Below are 20,577 nucleotides of genomic sequence, written 5' to 3'. Positions count from 1 at the left end.
TTAACAAGCGAATCAGAATCCTTATACACTTAGTATCTGTAACCCGCATTTGCAGGTGGGGCAAACTATTGCTTCGAATCAAAGATTAGAATTAGGATGGGCATATGCAAGAAATTGTCAAAATGAGCATTATTTTTAAAATTTTTTAAACATTATAAATATTTGGAGTAACGTTTTAAGGGTGTTGGATTCTTATTTACTTAACCTGGAACAACAAAGTATTGCAATTTTACTTGGGATAGTTATATCTGTATATACAAGTTAATAATATGCTTACTTCTTGAGTGATAGCAGGTGTTATGTAGACCCATTTTTTAGGGTTCAGATTTCAGGTAGATACCTTCCTCGCAAAAGTCACTTGGCTTTCTAGCTTTCTTTAGGAACGGCTTGCAGATGCCAAAGTTTTTCAAAAGGATTATTTTCCTCCTTATTGACATTCATCTTAGAATCTAAAATGCAAGGGATTCTGTAATAGTGATATGTCTTTATTGTTAAGCAATGTCATTGTCTGGGAAACAGGTAGTGTTTTACAAACGGAATACAACAGCAAGTTATTATCCTTTTTGCAATGGAAACATATAAGTACCTTGGTAGTAGAGCTAGGAATTGAATTTAAAATCCCAGTGCCCAATCATTGTCACTAACGACTTCATTCCTAAAGCTTCATCCAGTTTTCTCTGTCACTCTTTATATCACAAAGAATTCACACTACCTACCAGCAAGATCCTTTTAGATTCTCTTACATCTTTCAAACCCTCCTTAATGTGAACTTCTTTCAGCACTGAACCTGAATGTCTTCCAGAGCCTTATTGATCTAAGTACATCAACCTGTTGTTTGTGCTGCCTGTCTGTCTGTTGCAGTTAGTCTAATAAGTCTGTTGGGCTATTCAATTCTGTGTTTGGTAGAGTGACTATGTTTTGTGCTCAGTACACCAGAAGTGTGGAAACAAAGAAGTAATCTGAGAACCAATTCAGTGGGAGCATGTCCTGAAGAACCTTTACCTCTGCGAAAAATATTGTTTCAGAATTAAGAATATCTGGGAAGTAGACATGGCTGTGGAGCTATCTAGGAGTCCTACGGATACATGAGAGCAAGAACCCAGTTCTGTGAACATTGAAGTGAAGGAATGAGAAAAAAGGGTTGGTTCTGCGTCACATAAAAAATTGTTAATCGTTAGGAACTTTTGTCTGCTGGGAAGCAAACACTGAAAGGGAACAGGGATGTAAGAGTCTGAAGAGTCTGATCAGGGACCCAAACCTCTGAAAATCAAAACAGGAAAAAGTCAGGGGTTGAGCAGGTAAGCCTCAGACCACAGTGCAAATCTGAGAGTCTTGACCAACCCAAAGGGAACTAGGAATAAAAGCTGCCCATGAGAGGAATCCTGCACTGAGCGGAAACAGACAGGCCGAAAGAACCCCATTAAGCTTAGTCACTATCTAAGAACTACCTGATAAGGTGAATTCTGAAGGTGGAGTCTGTTAGCTAACTTCATTCCTTGCCGGAGAACCACAAGGTTTTTTTATTGAAGGGAAACTCAAATAGCATACCTCTCTGGCTGCTATGGAACTTTAAATAGTTTTAAAATATTTGGGAAAGAATGGAATGTTGAATGAAACCACTCTTTCAACCTTCTTTGCAGCCAGTGGGGGTGAGGAGGGAGGGCTACAATTGAAAGATAATTTAAAATAATCCCAATATATTCAGTCATTCTGTTAATCAGCATACTTTTTTAATCATTTGTGGTTTAGGTGCCTAAAAAAAAGGAGGTTTTACTTGTCATTGTGTTTATGGGAAATTGACAGTTATTAATTGTTTTTAAGCTTGAACCAGTCCTTATTAGAATTCAAATGTATTTCCCACTACTGGATCCAATATCTATGTAATCACTTATCTTAGAGTGAATTTTACTGTAAGCATGATATTTACAAGAAGCAATTTGTCATTCCTGGGTTAAGTATAGAAACTTCAATATTTTCTGGATAAATATGTCAAAATAACTAAAATTCAAGCAATAGAAGAGAATGGGAAGCTTATAATATAGTGTCTTAGATTTGGGAGGTTTGCTATTTGGTTTGACTCTGTTACCATTATTATTTTATAAATATAATTTTCCAATTATTACCCATCATTAGTATTAATGGCATTAACGCTGGTAATCTGTCTCACTAAGGATTTCAAAGTGCGATACTTTTTCTAAGCTAAATGAGTTCCAGGACTCCAGCAGCAATTTCCACCTTGATTTGCTGCGCCCGAAGTCTCCAAATACAATTAATTTTAATTCATATAAGAATATATCCATTTTGGGTGAGGAAACGGGGTGGCAGATACTCACAAACAATTTTGGCACATTTCCACTCCCTAAATACTTAGATCTCTAATCTAATTGGCACCATATCCCCCTTTTTGTCATGGTAGGCAGCACTCCTTGTCATGTAAACATTTCTCTATGTGTGTGTTCCCAGGTCTGGGAGCCTGGAAGAACACATGTGCAAGCCGAAGGCTGAGGCCAGGAGGTACAAATGATCCATCATGCTTATGCCCAGTGTTTCTCCTTTCTGTGACCTGCTCCCCAGTCATGCCCTAACATTCCAATTGGTCTGTCTCCATTTCCCACTGATCCTCTACTCTATGCTCTGAGCATATGCCACTGATTGTCCCAGCTCATGGCACTCTCTCCTGCTGCCCTGTCTCTGTCCTCATGTTCATTCACCCTGGCCTTCTCCTCCTGCATCCCTTACTTGCCCAAACAGCTCCTACTCTGTCATCAAGAGTCACAGCACGCATCATCTAGCTTATAGAGAACTCCTTAATATAAACCCCCAACCATATTTTGCCTTCTTTGCTTTCTTTTCTCTGTTTGTTTTCTCTTTGTACAGTTGTTCAATATTAGTATCAATCTGTTTACATATCTGTTTCCTTCACTTTTGCTAAAAACTGAAGGCAAGTATCATATATTTTCGTATATATACCCTAGGTACTTGCTGACAAAACACAGCATTTTTATTGAGTGAATGAATGAATCCCTCCTCCTCATTCTGGTGAACCAGGAGGCCACCTCCTTCACAGTCACCCTCTGAGTTCCTGCTGCAGGGTCCCTCCCACACTAGCAGCACAGGTGGGGCACCATCCTCATTACCCCCACACAGTGCCACATACGCCAAAGGAGCTTTCTCTTTACCTTAACTGAGATCTGACCTTTCCTTGGCATGCAGATCTTCAACCTTGTTACTAGGAAAGAAGTATCTCTGATAGAATAATGAGAACTGCTGTGAATTCATGTGTCACTCTAAGTGTAAATTCGTTCATGTGTTAATTTTGCCAGTAGTGAGGGAATTGAAAAAGAGACTGGGAAGCCAGTAAAACATAGAAATGAACCCCTAATGGTGGCATTTCAGGAAATAGGAGAAGACAGATGGGAAGATATTTCTGGACCAGAGTGCTTCTGGGTGCCCTTCACATTGTACCACACAAGCCATTTCCATTCCTGTACAGAAGGTTGGATCTGCTGCTACGACACTCTCTGGTTCTCCTGGGAACAGTATTTCTATTTTTGTCTTTTATGAAAAGGTAAAAGCACCCTTCTTTCTGGTTGTCAGTGAACAGGAAGGAGCCCCCTCTCATGCAATGACCAGAAAAAGCCAATAACAAGCAGTCATCTTTTTTCTACATTCAGTAGACACCATAATAACACTTTCCAGTTTAGAGATAGACAATGAAGTTCAATGGAAACAGATCTGTAATAATTATAATTACACCTTACACTGATTAAGTGTTTACCCAGGTGCTATGCTAAGCCTTTTCCTTTATTTCTTACACCAACCATGTAAGTAAGGTTATTTTATTATCCACATTTTATAAGGAAGTTAGTTAACTTGCCCATGGTCGAACAGATAAATGTCTGAGTCACAAAACTGGTGCCCAGAAAGTTGTGACTCATACCACTCACTAAATATGCCATCTGGAAGGCATCCCCTGGTTTAAAGAAGGGGTGCCTAAATTATGGTTACATGTCAATATACAATCTAGCACTACTGGTACTATTATCACTTTGCTTTATATGACAAGATATTTATATTTACCTTTCCTTTTCTATTCATGAACGTAGAGAAGACATCATAATTTCTGAATCCAATTTTTACCTTAAATGACAGGTACAGGAAATATAAACACTTTGCTGTTATTTTCAATATTTTTTCAGCAAAAATTTATGAAACATCTACAATATGTAAAAGACAATTTCAAAATATTTAGGGAGATATTTTAGAGGAAATCATATGGTCCCTGATTCAAAAGTGTTTACAACCTGAAAAGTAATATTAAGACCTCAGTAATGTTACAAGTCCAACCTGCGTACAAGCTGTATCCAAATAGATAGAAAAAGACCTGAGAAGTCACCCATCCACTTAGAGAGCAATCACACTATTGGATGTCAGAGATATAAAATAACTATTGTCTCCACCCTCTTACTTTCAGGCAATTGTTTCCTAAACACTGTTAAAGTCACTAAGTTTGCATACTTCAGAAACTCTAGATCTTCAGTAAATCTTATGGAGTTGTGTGTTGGCATTTTCCTTGAGATTTCTTTTAACGTATCACTTCTGTCCATCAGGTCAGAGTTCTTATAAGTGTAGTGTATTTAAATTTTTTATCTTTCCTGACAGTCTGTAGAGTCCCAATAGTAGCAAAAATCTAACTGAACTCCTTACTACTCTCTGCAAATATGCTCATATGCTTATGTTGAGAGTTTTAATGCCATTTGTTGAAATATATTTAACCTATACCACTTGGTTCACACCGCATTAATGCTAGCTCCTACGAGGCTATGATCAATTCAGTCAACTAGTTGGTTTGCCTGATTTTTCCTTTGAATTCACCTAATTGCCAGGCCGTTTAAGAATCTGCAGACACCTTTACACAAAGAGAAGGCAGGCTTCACATTAACTTGCTAAAAGAGGGTTATTATTTTCTTCTGAGATCTGCTGTGGACCTATTGAGTGGCTGTTGGCAAGAGTTATCATCGTATTTGCCCTCTCCTCTTTCTCATTTTTAAAACAAGAATATGAATATAAAACAACCCAGAAAATTCTAAAGATGCTAAATGAATAAGTTAATAATCATCGTTTATTTAAAGATACATCTGTATTGTACAAAGAGAGGGATTTCTTTTACCCTGAAATGCCAGTAAGAAGCAATATGAAAAACAAAATTAGTAACTTAAAGAGATTTTTGAAAAGCTCCCATTCAGTAGTACAATTGGATTCTTTTCAGATAATCATTAAGAAATATTTAAGTACTATTTTCTATTTACATTGCAGTACATATCACTGGCTCTTTGAAAGTTAACAGGGATTAATTTTCTTTCAAAATAAATATTCCACTTAACTAACTGTCTGTGTTCTTTCACTGCTGTCTACGCCATTCATGCCAAAACACTGATCTCATTCAAAACTCAGAATTTCATCCAAACGTTTTTACCTGGCCACTAATAAAAGATTTTGGGTATGCTGTCTAAAATCCTAATGACAAAATAGGGAGAATCATAACATGTTCGTAAAAATCGGATCGGACCGAACATCAGCTAATCTGAGTATATTTTGCTCTATGATTAACCAGTTCTTAATGATAACATTTCTTATCTTACAACTGTGACATGAAGAGGGAGCTGTAGCTCTTCTGAGACACAGTTCTGCAAGAACCAGCTTATCCACGCTCTCCGATCTCGTGTCTGTTTCTCTTTCTCTCTCCCTCTCTTGCGCTGTCCCTCATTCATGCACTCTTCCATCTTTTTGCCATTGTGCCAGCTCAATTTAAATGTATCTGCTCTGTATCTGTTCAAGTGGAGATAATCCATGCAAATCAGGAGCCCTGGCTCTCAATGCCTGGTTCACAGAGAGGACTCAGCTTGAGGAGGTCACTCGTTCACAGCCGCTCCTCCCATTATATTTTTCCCCTTATTGCAGAACTGCTGTATGTATACAGTGACTGAAAGGACTCAATTTACTGCAACTGCTGCCTGGCTTTACTTACAACTTTTTTTTTTATAAAGGAACTTACCTCCATCTGTCTTTTCAAGGTAGGAAGTCTGATTCTTCTAAAGACGTGTGTAATGCCTCCACTGTCTGCTCATTATCAAATGTCACTTGAATGCTTTATATTGTTGCTGGCATTAGGCACAAATACTGTGATTCCAGGTGCCTCACGCTTTTGTTACTTAACCATATAGGTACAATTGTTTAAGTGCCGGTTATTATAATGTTTATTTTCCCTGCAGCCAGCTTCAGTTTTACAATGCCAGAAAGATTAGAGTATCCACTCTGTAATGTAGAAATATAATCCTCTATCAAGTTTTCCCTCTTATTAAAATATTAATTTCTCAATATATTTTAACTTATTATGTATGCTGGCCAATAATAGCCAAGTGTAAAATTCAACCATGTTAAGATTTTTTTTTTTCAACCTGGAGTCCTCCTGCAGCATTTTCTGTGAAAAATAACTAACTGTCGAAATATTTCTAACAACAGCAATAAAATAATAGATTTTACTTCATTTTGCTGCAAAGCAAAAAGCTGAAGGCCTTATTGCTAACAGGCCTGACAAATAGATTTATTCTTCACCATTTTTAAATTGTTACTAGGCTATGCAGAAGTATTACAATTAGTTAGGATTCAGTTACTGTCATTATCCATGTGATTATTTATTGTTTTGAGATTGAAATTGTATTATGAAAAGGTTTAAATGTAGCAAGGCTTTTAAAAACCCTAATGTTTGTATAACACTGTTTGAGATCAATTTTTAAGAATGATTTCAATAGCCAAATGATTAAGTTTGGATTAAAAATGCATGTAAGAGGCTAGCAGATTTGACAACATACATGGTGATTTATGTAAGCAATTCCTGGGCTTACATTACTTCATATGTGTCTCCTTGAAGTTACTTATAATATTTTAATCATTCTTTAGTCACATCAATTTTAAAACATACTAAGATGTCATAACATTATATACTTAAAAAATCTCTTTTTGACTAGTACAAATATAATTAGAACATTCCAGTTATAATTTAGATTTCAATAAATGTAATATGTCTTTGAAAGTACTCCTTATTAATATAATTTTGCATTTATTACCTTATTTTTCTAAGAAGGCTTTGACATGTGGCTACGACAAGGCAATTTAATCTCTTATATAGGATAGAATTGAACATAAACAGTAAACAAAGTTGACAGTCCTGAAAAGAAGAAAAAATTATCCTCTGGTATACTGAATAGTTCTGATGCCATAAATCTTGCATTTCATCTTCTAGGTAGATACTTGTTAGTGGAGTTCGAGGGGAAAAAAATTTATTATCCACATAAAATATCTCAATGCCAAAAATGTGCAGTTCTTTTTCTTTTTGATATGGAGTCTTCTATTGAAAAAAAAAACGCACCCTGATTTTTGAGTACAGTACAAGGCATGAAGCCCTGTCATTGTTAGCATAAAGAAGACATCTACACAAGCATTACTGTGCAGAGGGCAATCTTTCTGTCTCTGGCATTTGTTAGGTTACTGGACGTAGAATTTAACAGATAAATATGTTCTGCTTCATGGCATTTTAGTGATCCTATTGGTATGCAAGCTACTCAGCTAGGATAGCAACAGAAAAAAAAAAAAAAAGATATATGTTTTATAGCAGTGGGTAATAAAAGCCCTTCGCAGTGAGAGAAGAGGAATTTGACTTATTTCTTATGCAGTAATTAGAATTTCTTTAAAATTCTTTAAAATACTGAGTTGTAAAGTAAACTGAGGCTTTCCAGGAAGGGCTAATTGAATTTATCTATTTGAGCCATGTAGTTGTCCATGAATGTCTTCTTCACAGACACTGTTGCTGGAGAATTCCATTCACACCTTCAGCGTTACAGGGAAAGAAAAGGATCCTTTACTAACAGTAAAGGATGACAACTTCATATTTAAAAGAAGTTTGAGAACAGCACCCTACATAGGAAAACCTTAACAGATGGAAAGGTGTATGGAATTGCCTGGTTATGTGAACTTGAGACTAGTGCGAAACTAAAGGATGCCCTTTCAGAACAAAGGAATGCCATGTAATACTCTGTCAGCAGTCAAGCTGAGGATAGATACAAAAAGTGGCCAAGGAGATCTTTTGGGGACAGGGAAAATGCAAACAACCAGGCATTCTCTTCTCAACCAAATTACTAGGGTTTGACAGGTTTAAAGGCACTCCCCATGGACCCTCAAACCATCGTTTCACAGAGAGTTATTTCAAAAGCACATATTTTATAGACTTTCACATTTGTTTGCAAACCTCCGAGAAAACTCTCCAAAGACCTAACTTGTATGCCTTAAGTTAGGTTTTACAACTATGCATCCTAAATAAAATGGTCACAACCTTCAACTCCCTTGGGTTTCTTTTGCTTCATCTGTAAACTTGCCATTCCTCTAGTAACTCATTCAAGCAACTGTTCGAGATAAGTTACCTTTTACTCCATTTTAGTGTGCCTTGCAGCAGAATCTATAGAACTGGTAAACTTTATGGCTATATATAATACCAGGTTGTTATTCCCACCTGGCTCTTTTCTGCTGCTTTTACTGAATACAGTTAAAAAGATAAATTATCATCTTAAAAGGATGCTATGGAAGGTGTTAATAAGTTCTATCTAACTTCAGGAGTGTCCACTGGGGCCATAGAAACTTGCAACCCTGCTTAAGGGGAAATGATGTGAGTCATCAGCAGACATTCACTGCCAATATCATCTGTAAATATTTTAAATTTCAGGAAGGATTCTATAATGCCATATATATTTCCTAAATCATGGAAGTTATTGCTGCATACGGATTGATTATGATATCGAGTAAAAACCCTACAGATTTTGCTTTATAGGTAATAACTTAAATTTGTACACCACCACTAAGGGGTCAGTGAAACCACTATTCCCATTTCAAAGATAAAGAGAGGTACAGAGAGGTTAAGTAACTTAGCCAAGGCCACACAGTCGGGGTAAATGATGTGAACTCATTTAGTCTCTTCCTGGCTTTGAAAAATCACACAATAATGCCTTCCTAAATCTCTGATGACTAATAGTAGGGACATTCCACTCCCTACAAATAGCAAAAGTGCTTCCATTTACCCATTTGTCATCTGGATTCACATATCTGATTCTGATTTTTCAACTCTTTTCAAAGTTCTTCACCTCAATCTGTATTATCATGATCACATAGTTTTTAAAAGTTGTTTCATTTAATGCATGTCAGGAATGGTTACTCTTGCAGAACATTTGTCTTTTACCTCAAGGAGTTAAGAACTAAATCAGATCTGTAATTGACTGACTTGTCTACTGACAGTCTTTGAAGAGCCACCACTCCCCACCTTGTTTTTCTGTCTAAAGAGCAAGATTGACATCTCTTTATATGTTTAAAATTTGTCAGTGGTGTAAAGTGCTCAGTAATGATGGAAATTAACCTGAGGCTTTATCTAACTACCTTTCCTAGCAACTCCATTGAAGATCTGATAACAATTAAAATTTTGATGCAAACAACTGTTCACATCAGAAAAAAAAAATATATATATATATATATATATATTTTGTCTTGTCATACATTTCTTCAAAATATTCTGGGTAGTAGTGGCTCTTTTCCCCACTTTTCACTGCACTGGATGCATCTGAATGAAAATTTCCGCAGCCAAAATACACCAGCACATTAGAAAAGCAGATAAAGAAAACGAAGTAACAATGCATGTTGAAACGGTCTGACGGTGAAACACTGAACATAATTATCTCTTCTTGTGTCAGTAGTTGTTATCTCCTTAAGGAGAACTGAGTAAGAACAGGTCTACACAGGGTAGCATTTGTGGCCTTACTTCTGTCTGTTTATTTGGGATAGCCTTTGAATTGTCTCCCACTTTCTTTCCTCCCACTGTGAAAAGATGAACTATTATGCATGTAACCCATAGGGATCTGATTCAAAGATGGTGTTTATTTGACCTGTGAATATCAGATATCTAATATAAACCAAAACCCAAACAGCATCAACACATAATCAAGTGGCAGTAGTTTGCAGAACATGGGTCAGTAGGAACTGAGCAAGCTACATATTTCTCAAGTGACAAATGAAAAACAATTTTGATGGTCTTCTGTGATACCAGCATTCTTTTTAGATCTTCTTTGAAGTATCAGACAGATGGACTGCCCTGTATATTCACAACCTCTATCTGCTGTCAGGCAAAAAGCCCAAGAACCTATCTTTAAAATTATTTTAATATATCAGTTTTGCTCGGATTATCCAAGTTAGATGCCGACCATTGGCATGGGAAAGGTTGGGAATTAGTTTAAATTTGAGCTAACCCTGTCATCATCTCTTGCTGAGTGAGTCCCTTAGCCTGTGAGATATTCTTTTCAGATTTGATTTCTCCATTACTTGGTTGATACTCTCTCCTTGAAAGGAAAAAAAAAAGGAGAGTGAAAAGAAGAGTGGTGAGAAGAGAACAGAGGATGGTGACTTCGAGTCTGTGCTGATAGAAACATTTAATGGAGTTAAAACTGCCCTACAACCATTTGAAGAACGTGCCCCTCATTACTAAATTCTTTGGCTGCAATACTGAACTCCCTACCTAAAAAGATGTCAACTTCCTGCAATTAAATATAAAACAAAGGGATTTTTATTGCTGAGGAAGATGTGCAAAAATATTTAAACAACTTAACTCTGAAATGTACTAGCAATCAGTTCAGACTGGACAGTTCACATATTCAAGCTCAAAACTAAAACTTCATTAGGTAAGACGTATATTTTGGTAAGCAAAACTTCATTAGATAAGATGTACCAGGATTAGAAAGTCCATTTGTTACTGTTGCTGTTGTTTTATGGTTGTTGTTATATATAGTTCCTTCTATTTTCTCCCGGAAAAATTAATCAAGTGCCCTTTTTGCATTGAGACTTCTTTTCTGTGCATTCACAATGCCTGCAGTTTATATCACGCAAGTCAGCCTCTAATTGTGTTCTTTTTTCATATTTCCCAGGTTGTTTCATGGGTCGTATTCTTGTACTCCCAGTAGTTTGTAAACTACTTGAGAGTGAAAATCATACTTAATCTGTGTCCTTCGCAGTCCTAGCCTCAGCACTGAGACTAGAGCCTACTCTTGATTAATATTTGAGTGGTTGATTGAATTTTGTAAAAATCGAGTTAGCTTAGGTTATATATTTTTAAAAATTGTTTCAGGGGCAATGAGAGGAACATCTATCCATCCAACACATTTCTTGAGACTTAGCTATATTCCAAATACTGAGCCTATGCTCTCTGACAGCGTGTTAAAATTTACACATGCTTAATTTTAAAAATTGAGACAAGAAAGGAAATTATTCCAATGGATAAAAAATATATATACTATGATTTCTCTTTTAGGAAGTTAAAAGGAGAGGCAACTGGCAAAAGAACCAAGGTGAAAAGTTAAGAAAAGAAGGAGACCGAAAGACAAAGAGAAAAATAGGGAAATACAGAATATAGTGGGGGAATGGGGAAGAAAGATGAGGAGAGGAGGGTTTAGGAGATTTTAAAGAATTCAGACTTTGGCATTTTTTTATTAACTTCGGTTTTCAGCTCTTTAAACCTCTGTCACTAAATCTTCAGATACTATAAATGAAATAGAAATAATAATTAATCTTAAAGAGAAATTATTCTTCGTCCTAAAGCTTTGGTTCCCCAGAAATGAATATGTTAAGAGGAGTTAGGCTCCTAAGCAACGATGAAAGCAAAGAGAATGTAAGGTGGCTTTTAAGGCAAACTATGGAATAGTCAATCCAATAAGAAATCTACAGAAAGAGTTTACAACCATAAATCAGGTTCTAAAAGGAATTTTGCAAATCCAGTTTTACCCAGGCAGACACCATCACCCAACCAATGTGGAGACCGAGCCTGTGAGAGAAGTGGGTTTCAGGGCAGCTTCCAAGGTACAATGATCGCCAGCCAGCATGCTCCTGGAACAATGAGACGTGGATCTAGGAGGCAGTGCTGGCAGGAGCAAATCAGAAAAAGCAATTTGGGGTCCAACAAAGTGGATAGAAAGCAGAACTTTCTATCCCCTTCTGGGTGCCAGGGTCCAGGGGAAAGGTCCCAGTTCCTCCAAAGATTCGGAGTAGGTAAAGGAACTAAACGTATGGATTTTCTACCCATTGAGGTACTCTAACCACATGCTAGACTCGTTTTGTTTCTCAGCTCTTAGTTATTCCATTTTTTCAGCCTTTAGCCATTGAGATGTTAGAGTATTTGTGAAATCCTTTGGATTAGCAAGTGAAAAGCCATTGTATACTGGCTTCTGGGGTGTTATCAGTTTCAGAGAGGGATGGAGCAGCCTACAGGTGACTGTGGATATGTATTTCTAATTGATGAGAGAGATGTAGGACCTTGGTTTAAAGTTCTACATTCTTCATTGGAAAACAAAAGCCAAAGACATTTAAAAATCATGTAAACTGAATTTACAGAGAAAACATAATGAAACAGAAAGAGTACTAGTTTCAGACTGACAGACCTGGGTTGGAATACAATATATGGGGAGTATTATTGAATCTCTCTGAGCTTCAGCTTCCTTAGATGGAAAAAATACCCATTTCTCAGCTTTATAGTAAAGAAATAAAATAATGTCTGCTACATGCCCAAAACAATGCTAAGTTCACTGAAGACATTTGAAGTATCTCTTTATCCTCATTTTGTTTTCTATTCAAAATCAAATTTATAGTACCCTGGATCCCACTCACAGACATGGGTATTTAAATGTTTCGTGACTTCATTTTATTTTGTAGCTAAGAAAAGAAAAGAGATTTATGAGACATCAAAGTGCTGTTACTAACAAAGTGAGGCTTAAAATTCTTAGGTCTTCTCATAGGCAGTGAGCAGACCACAGTTGTAAATTAGCATATCCTTAAAGAACGATGCTTCCTATGCTGGGGGTCACATTTATAATGTTGATTTAAATTAATATTTTCACCTAATTCTGCTTCTCAGGTCCTAATTTAATATCCTTAAGGCCTGATGCCTATGGACCAGCACGTGTTAATTTCTACGGCTCTTAAAATGGCATGCCTGTCTGTGCTCTTAGCCTCTCGGGTGACAGGTGCTAATTCAGAGCTTGCTGAATTTCCTTCTGAAAGTGGTATCTATGCAGGCCACTATGAGTTTCCAGTCCCAAAGTTCAAAAGCCAGATTACAAACTTTTGAAAGAGTTGACTATGAATCAGACAAATATAAAAGTCACCCTAAGAGGACTCTCCTTTTTAACTTTTTGTGTGTGAGAGGAGAGCACATAGCACATGTCAGAAGAAAAGAAGCATCAGGACATGAAAAAATCAAGAGGGCATTTCACAGCTTTGTAGGATTTTTCTGATTTCTTTGGAAACTATGTAAATGAATTCCTTAAACACAGACTACCATTGATTTTTTTCTGGTGTTCATTGATTCCCTCGTCATTGCTTCATGTATGTGTTCTCCCAAAACATCTAGTATTGATATTTCTCTCCTTCATACTCTGTCCCCAATCCATTATAAGTATATCATTCAAACCCATTTAATTTCCTATGGAAGATTATATTAAGTGCACTTTTAGTGTAATTAGGTCGCTAGTGAAAGATAAACATGTATTAGGCAGTGCAAATGCTGATTATCTGTCAGGTTAAATCTGTTTATTTCAGATATAGCAATCTGACAACCCCCTGGTGTTAATCATGAAAGTACATGCTTGTGCCAGGTACTGTTTGGTGCGGTTCTGACAGTGAAATGCACTCAATGGCTTACTGCTGTGACATAATCTTCATCATATATAAACCCATATACATGTGTATCTATGTCATAAAGTGCAGATTGTGGATTATGTGTTTTAAGCATGTGTGATGTAGTTATATTTTGATTTTTTTATATGTATGGAAAACAAAGTATAATTTGAGAAGCAACAATGTGCAGTTTGCATTAACAGCACTATGTAAAATGGAATGGCTTGAGAGAGAGTGGATTATAGGATTAGGCTGCATTTTAGTTTGTACCCAGAGCTGGGTTTGCCCTCAGTAGTATCAGCTCAGAACCATTTGTATTAATCCACAGAAAAAAAGAAAGAGCCGGTAGAAAAAAGGAGAATCAGGAGGTAGGTCTGGAACAGGATATTCATCCGATTCTCAACACAAACATGCTTCCTTTATTCTTTAACTTTTTTCCTTGAGATAGTAGTTTCTAAATATATCCTAGAAACACTACTGACTGCCAGATGCTATTGGACATAAAGTTCTTCTTTAACGAGATAAAACAGTGTCAGGAAGTCAACATGTTACACATGCTGTGGCAGAATTTCACCAGGCTTTTGTGCAGCAGAAAATGAACAGAAATAACAATGAATTGAATATTCAGGCACAGTTTGCCAACTCCTCTGAAAAATAATCTTGTCTGACTTTATTACATTGTGATCATTTCCCGAATGCCATAAAATGCTGAGTAAAATAATAAAAATTGATATGTATATTGACATTTCAGTTTTCTAAATACAAGCTGAGAAAATATAAACAGCATTTGGTCTTTGCAACTCTTCCAACCAACCATTTGTATGCTGACTAATTCACTTACCCTCAGATACCTCATTCAGCCTTAATACAAATGTCTTCTGAAATAATTTCTCACCAGTAGATTATGCACATCTTTAGTTTGATTCAGAATTTACATGTGTAGTTTGCATAATTTTGCATCAGAGTGTCTGCTTTAAATTACACAAAGGTCACTGTCATTCATAATCAAAAAAAGAAGGGGGATTAAAGGTCACAATTCAATAAAAAAAATGATTAGAGGTAGAGATTTGTTCACGTGATACAATATCATTGGAAAGTGGAAATATGAGTCAACAAATTAACCTCAGTATGAGGGGTGACCTGATTCTTTGCCATCAAAAAATCCCATTCAGAGTGCTTTTTTCCCAATGTATAACTTGTTTTACTCTATGTAGCAGTGACAGTTACTTCAGTTAATACCTCTTACCATTGGGTGTCTTTTATAATGTCATTTGGTTTTAGAAATGACATGATGACAATTTTATCTCCAAAATAAAATAGTAAATTATAATGAATAAATAATAGATATGGATTAGAAAGTCCCTCAGGGCTCATGGTTACTTCTACCATTTTTTCCCTGAGGTAGTTCCTAGTTCTTCCACTCTTTTTAAAGGATGGCGCTGTCACAGCACATTTCTTCTCTTACGTCACTATTTTCTACCTCTCACAGACACTAAGAGCCCATGCAAACCCTTTGGAATGTCGACATCTACTCAGTATTAGAATAGGTAAGTTCAAAATAAATGTAGCTAGTGATTGGCAGTTAGGCTTTTTTTTTTTTGACTTGTTGAACTTTTCAAAATATGTCTGTTTGACAGTGACTTGAATAAATGGAAAGCAATTGAAAATAAACCAATGCTAAGTTGCAGTATATATTTTGTCCATAAGTCAACTTGAATACCTGAAGGAAGATAATAGATACACATTTCACTTGGAAATTTGGCATAAGTTCTGAGACATTAACATCAATACTTACTGTAAAAGAACTCATATTTATGTCCTTATCTTATAATATTTTCCTTCTCATGTGTGCCCTTGACTCAAGGGGAAATCTTCCTTTCTTCCCTTAGCTGTTTGTCTATTCTATTTGTTATATTGGTATCTTAGCATAGGATCATCTACAAAACAAAATAAAAAAAAAAAAAAAAAGAAGAAAGGTAGACAAGGAGGCACCACCTTTTTAAAGTACATTGTTTATTTTTCCAAAGAAAATCAAACACTTTTAAAGGAACTATAAAGGTTAAATGGTTTAAGCAGATTATAATTAGTTAATTTTGTTAAACATATATTGGATCAATTTTACATTATTTTAATTACCTTTTGGAATAAATGGTTTGGTGAACAAATTCACTTGATGTTCAGGATCAAACAAAATTACCTTTCCTCTGGGTAGGCTTAAGTTTCACAAAATGATTTGAAAATGACCTCCTTTGCTTTCATCTAAAAATATCTTTGGATTTAGAAAATGATTAAAGTTGGATATATTGTGTTTTAGGTCAATCATATTTTATCATTTTCATAGCTTATTCTTTCTTTAAAGAGGAAAATAACGAAACTTCACTAAACAGATGTTCCCCCTTTAAGGAGACTCTTGGAATTTATACACTAACATGGGATTTGCAAGGTTGATTCAACTCTTATTTCTGCCAGAAGGCATGTATTATATTTTGGAAAGTTTATAAAAATTTTTGCTGACAATATATAGAAATGAAAGATAGATGATCATTAAACATTATGGCCAAATCAGAGATGTTCTGATTTATGTCTTTGCAGTGTATATATATATATATATATGTGTGTGTGTGTGTGTATGTACCTATACTCATGCCTAGAAAGAAGAAATCTCTGATTTGTAAACATCCAGATCCCAGGTAGTTGGAGGATACATTAAAAAGCATATATAACTATCTCTCATCCACCCCAATTTAGGGCATCTAGAGAGCAGTGTTGGGAAAGTGCAAATGGAATTTGACCTTTCCTTGTCAATGTAAAGTTAGCAAGTTATCCTAGTGTCCAATGCTATCCTGTCTGTCTTTTTCCTTACAACAGTGATTCTCAGCTAGGGATGATTTTACTTCCTTGGTGAACATTTGGTAATGTTGAGAGGCATTTTTGGTTCAGGTTGGGGGTGGGAGGTACTGGTACTATGGGTATCTAGTGGGGTAGAGGTTACATATGCTGCTAAACATTCTAGAATACATAACTCAACCCCCACAACAATGACTAATTCTTCCCAAAATGTCAGTAGTACCAAGGATGAAAACCCTCTCCTGTAGCACAGGAGATATTACTTCACTCTATGTCTCAACTCTGTTGTGTCTCTCTCCCCAACCCTCAACCCCACATAATTCCATACTGCATCTGCCTCAATGCTTTTCATCCCTCAGAACTCTCCAGGCACTCATCACTTCATTCAAGAAAGTGCCACTGACCCATCTGATTGTGATGGCATTCCGTGGTGTTACCATCCCACTGTATCCCTCTGAGTTCTGTTGACTGACTTTTCTATATCCCATTCTAGACTATACATATTTTGAGAATTGTATGTTGTATCACTAACATTTGCACAGTTTGTGGAACATAGTAACTCCTCTATTAAGATTTGCTGTTAAATAAAGCCAAGTTTGTCTCTAGAAACAGTATAGTACAGAGTGTTAGGGTTTAGCTTAAATTATACTTAAAATGCTATCTCAGGAATTGAGGGTTAAATAAGTAAATCATAGTTGGTGGAATGAAAATATAACTGTTCTTAAAATTTTTGAAACAATCATTTGTAAGTAGGAGGTCTGTCTGCATATTTATGTATATCTATATAGCTGAATATGTTTCCAAACAAAATTATATGTTAATGAAACATGGCAAGATTGTGTGTGTGTAGATGTGTGTGTACATATGCACATAATTTCAATAGGTATACATTTTAATGATGACATTCCATGATTGTATCATAAATGCATACACATAACCAAATGAAGCATTTTTATATTTACATCATGAAATTTTTCAGTTTATATTTAATATACCAGATATTATATTTGCAATAAAACAGAAAAATGCACTCTCCAACTTTAAGGAACATAGACACTATACCTTTAATAAAATCACTGTCATTTCTGTTTTATGCTTTCCTGATTTCTGTATTTTATGTTATAAATGTGGTCAATAACAGTATCAAATTATAAAAATGCACCTGTACAATCGAATAAGTAAATAATTTAGTTTATTGATATTAGTCAATGAGGCCAAGATTACATTCTACATCAATTGTTACACTTTTAAGAGTAATATTTATAACTGCATTTTGATAATATTATTCCTCTTTGTTATTCCATAAAGAGGAAGTGAAGTCTAAAGTCAGGCTGTGCCATTTAGAAGCTGTGAGACCATAAACAAGTTATTCAATTCCTTAAGCCTCATGTTTATCTGTAAAATGGGGGTAATACTGATATCTACTAATAGCAACCTTACATGGTTGTTTCATAGACAAATGAAATGATATTTTAAAAGAATTCAGCCTACAGGCACATAAATTAGTTGAATAACGGTGACTATTACTAGTATAGTACTAGCTGCAAAAGTAACCATGATAGTAATAATAGCAGTGATAGGACAGCATGAATCCAGGGATTCTTTAGTAATCTGGAAAATATACCTAATAATATTTCTGTAACTTAAAATTAAATTTATTTTGGAAAATGTTTTATAAAAAGAGATCTTCTTGTATTTTTTTTCTTACTGGAGTCATAAAATTCAGCATTTCTGATTCTTATGAGCAAACTCACCCCTTTTTTTTTTTTTTTTTTTTTTTGACGGAGTCCCGCTCTGTCGCCCAGGCTGGAATGCAGTGTCCGGATCTCAGCTCACTGCAAGCTCCGCCTCCCGGGTTTATGCCATTCTCCTGCCTCAGCCTCCTGAGTAGCTGGGACTACAGGCGCCCGCCACCTCGCCCGGCTAGTTTTTTGTATTTTTTAGTAGAGATGGGGTTTCACCGGGTTAGCCAGGATGGTCTCGATCTCCTGACCTTGTGATCCGCCCGTCTCAGCCTCCCAAAGTGCTGGGATTACAGGCTTGAGCCACCGCGCCCGGCCTGCAAACTCACCTCTCTTAATGAATCCTTTCTTCAACTACTTTAATCGTCTCTGTCTTCTTTCTTCTACTTTCATTTTTTTCATTGCATGTAACAGTCATTTTACCCTCCATCAATTCTTTGGTGATACTTGTTTGTTTGAAAGAATTTTAGAGCAAATTCCAGAGTTATACTTCTTTAATATATCCAACAGCATTTTTCCTACTCTTCTATGTCCTGCTCTGGCTCAACAGAGCAACATAATCTTAAATACAAACCCAGATTCTTTTCAACAGGGTGCATCATAGACAAGAAAGGCTGTGAAATATGCAGATTTCTCATGAAACTAAGAGAATTCCCAAACTTTCTCTCCCGGTGATCCCAATAGGCTAATGGGTCAAACTTGTCTTTGAGAACAGCATTTCTACAAAGCTGCTCAACAAATGCTTTCTCAATAGAATTGGAATTATGAATGTTTCTAGTGAATGGTTCTATAAAGGCTAAAATAATCATAAGCCAAATTATCATGAGTTTTTGTTGCATTCATTAATTTCACTTCTTAGAACAAGGCAATAATTGTAGAGGAAAATAAGACCTATGAACCATTTTGTCTTCTAGGCCTTCTAGGTCAATCATCTGAGCTTTCAGCAGTCATATTCTTTTTGCTGGTAGAGGGTCTTGCCTCAACTTTGGTGACTGCTGACTTATCAGGATGGTGGTTGCTGAAGGCTGTGATGGCTGTAGCAATTTCTTAAAATAAGGCAGCAAAGAAGTTTGCTGCATTGATTGACTTTTCCTTTCATGCAAGATTTCTCTCTATTATACAGAGTTGTTTGATAGCATTTTACCTGCAGAACTTCTTTCAAAATTGGAGTCAATCCTCTCAAACCCTGCTGCTGCTTTATCAAGTAAGCTTACATAATATTCCAAATCCTTTGTTGTCATTTCAACAATGTTCACAGAATCTTCACCAAGAGTAGTTTCCATCTCAAGAAACCAGTTTATTTGCTCATCCATAAGAAGTAACTTCTCATCCATTCAAGTTTTGTCATGAGCCTGTAGCAATTCAGTGACATCTTCAGGCTCCAGTTAGTTCAATTTGATAGTTCCACCACATCTACAGTTACTTTCTCCACTGAAGTCTCAAACCTCTCAAAGTCATCTATGACAGTAGAAGTCAACTTCTTCCAAACTCCTGTTAATGTTACTACCTTGACTCCTACTATCAATCATGAATGCCTTAATGGCATCTAGAATGGTGAATCCTTGCCAAAAGGTTTTCAAATTACTTTCCTCAGATTCCCTTAGAAGAAACTCTATCTATGGCAGCCACAGCCTCATTAAATGTACTTCGTAGATAATAAGACTTGAAGGTCAAAATTCCTCCTTGATTTACAGGCTGAAGAATGGATGCTGTGTTTGCAACAGAAAAACAGCATTCTTCTCTTTGTGCATCTTCATCAGAGCTCTCAACTGACCAGGTACATTGTAATGATAGTAATATTTTGAAAGAAAGCTTTTTTCCTGAGCAGTAGGTCTTCATAAGGGGCTTAAAATATTCAGTAAACCATGTTGTAAAGAGACATGCTTCATCCAGGTTTTGTCATTCCATTTATAGAGCACAGACAGAGTGGATTTAGCATAATTCTAGAGTAGATTTAGCATAATTCTAGAGTAGATTTAGCATAATTCCTAAGGGTCCTAATGTTTCCAGAGTGATAAATGAGCATTGGCTTCAACTTAAAGTCATTAGGTGCTTTAGCCTCAAACAAAGTCATCCTGTCCTCTGAAACTTTGAAGCCAGGCATCGACTTCTCCTCTCTAGCTAGTTAAGTCCTAGATGACATCTTTTTCCAATATAAGGCTGTTTTCAATACATTGAATATCTTCTTAGTATAGCCACCTTCATCAATTATCTTAGCTACATCTTCTGGATA

The 20,577-nt window shown here is 36.1% G+C and overlaps 1 protein-coding gene across 2 annotated transcripts in view; it reads left to right on the top strand.

Annotated features, from left to right (window-relative positions):
• The first annotated feature begins 5,825 nt into the window (after positions 1-5,825).
• The window catches only part of ADGRL2 (adhesion G protein-coupled receptor L2), a 698,223-nt gene continuing 683,471 nt past the window's right edge, over positions 5,826-20,577 (top strand). The window contains exon 1 of one of the 2 annotated variants that reach the window (XM_031933790.1): positions 5,826-6,074. The gene's annotated coding sequence lies outside the window, so the exon portion shown is untranslated. The remainder of the gene's footprint in view (positions 6,075-20,577) is intronic. The other variant, XM_031933800.1, reaches the window with a different exon arrangement.

This window comes from Piliocolobus tephrosceles, chromosome 1 (genome assembly GCF_002776525.5).
Source record: "Piliocolobus tephrosceles isolate RC106 chromosome 1, ASM277652v3, whole genome shotgun sequence".
NCBI classification, from domain to species: domain Eukaryota; kingdom Metazoa; phylum Chordata; class Mammalia; order Primates; family Cercopithecidae; genus Piliocolobus; species Piliocolobus tephrosceles.
Note: the sequence above shows the minus strand (reverse complement) of the source record. Positions and strands in the feature narration are given on the sequence as shown.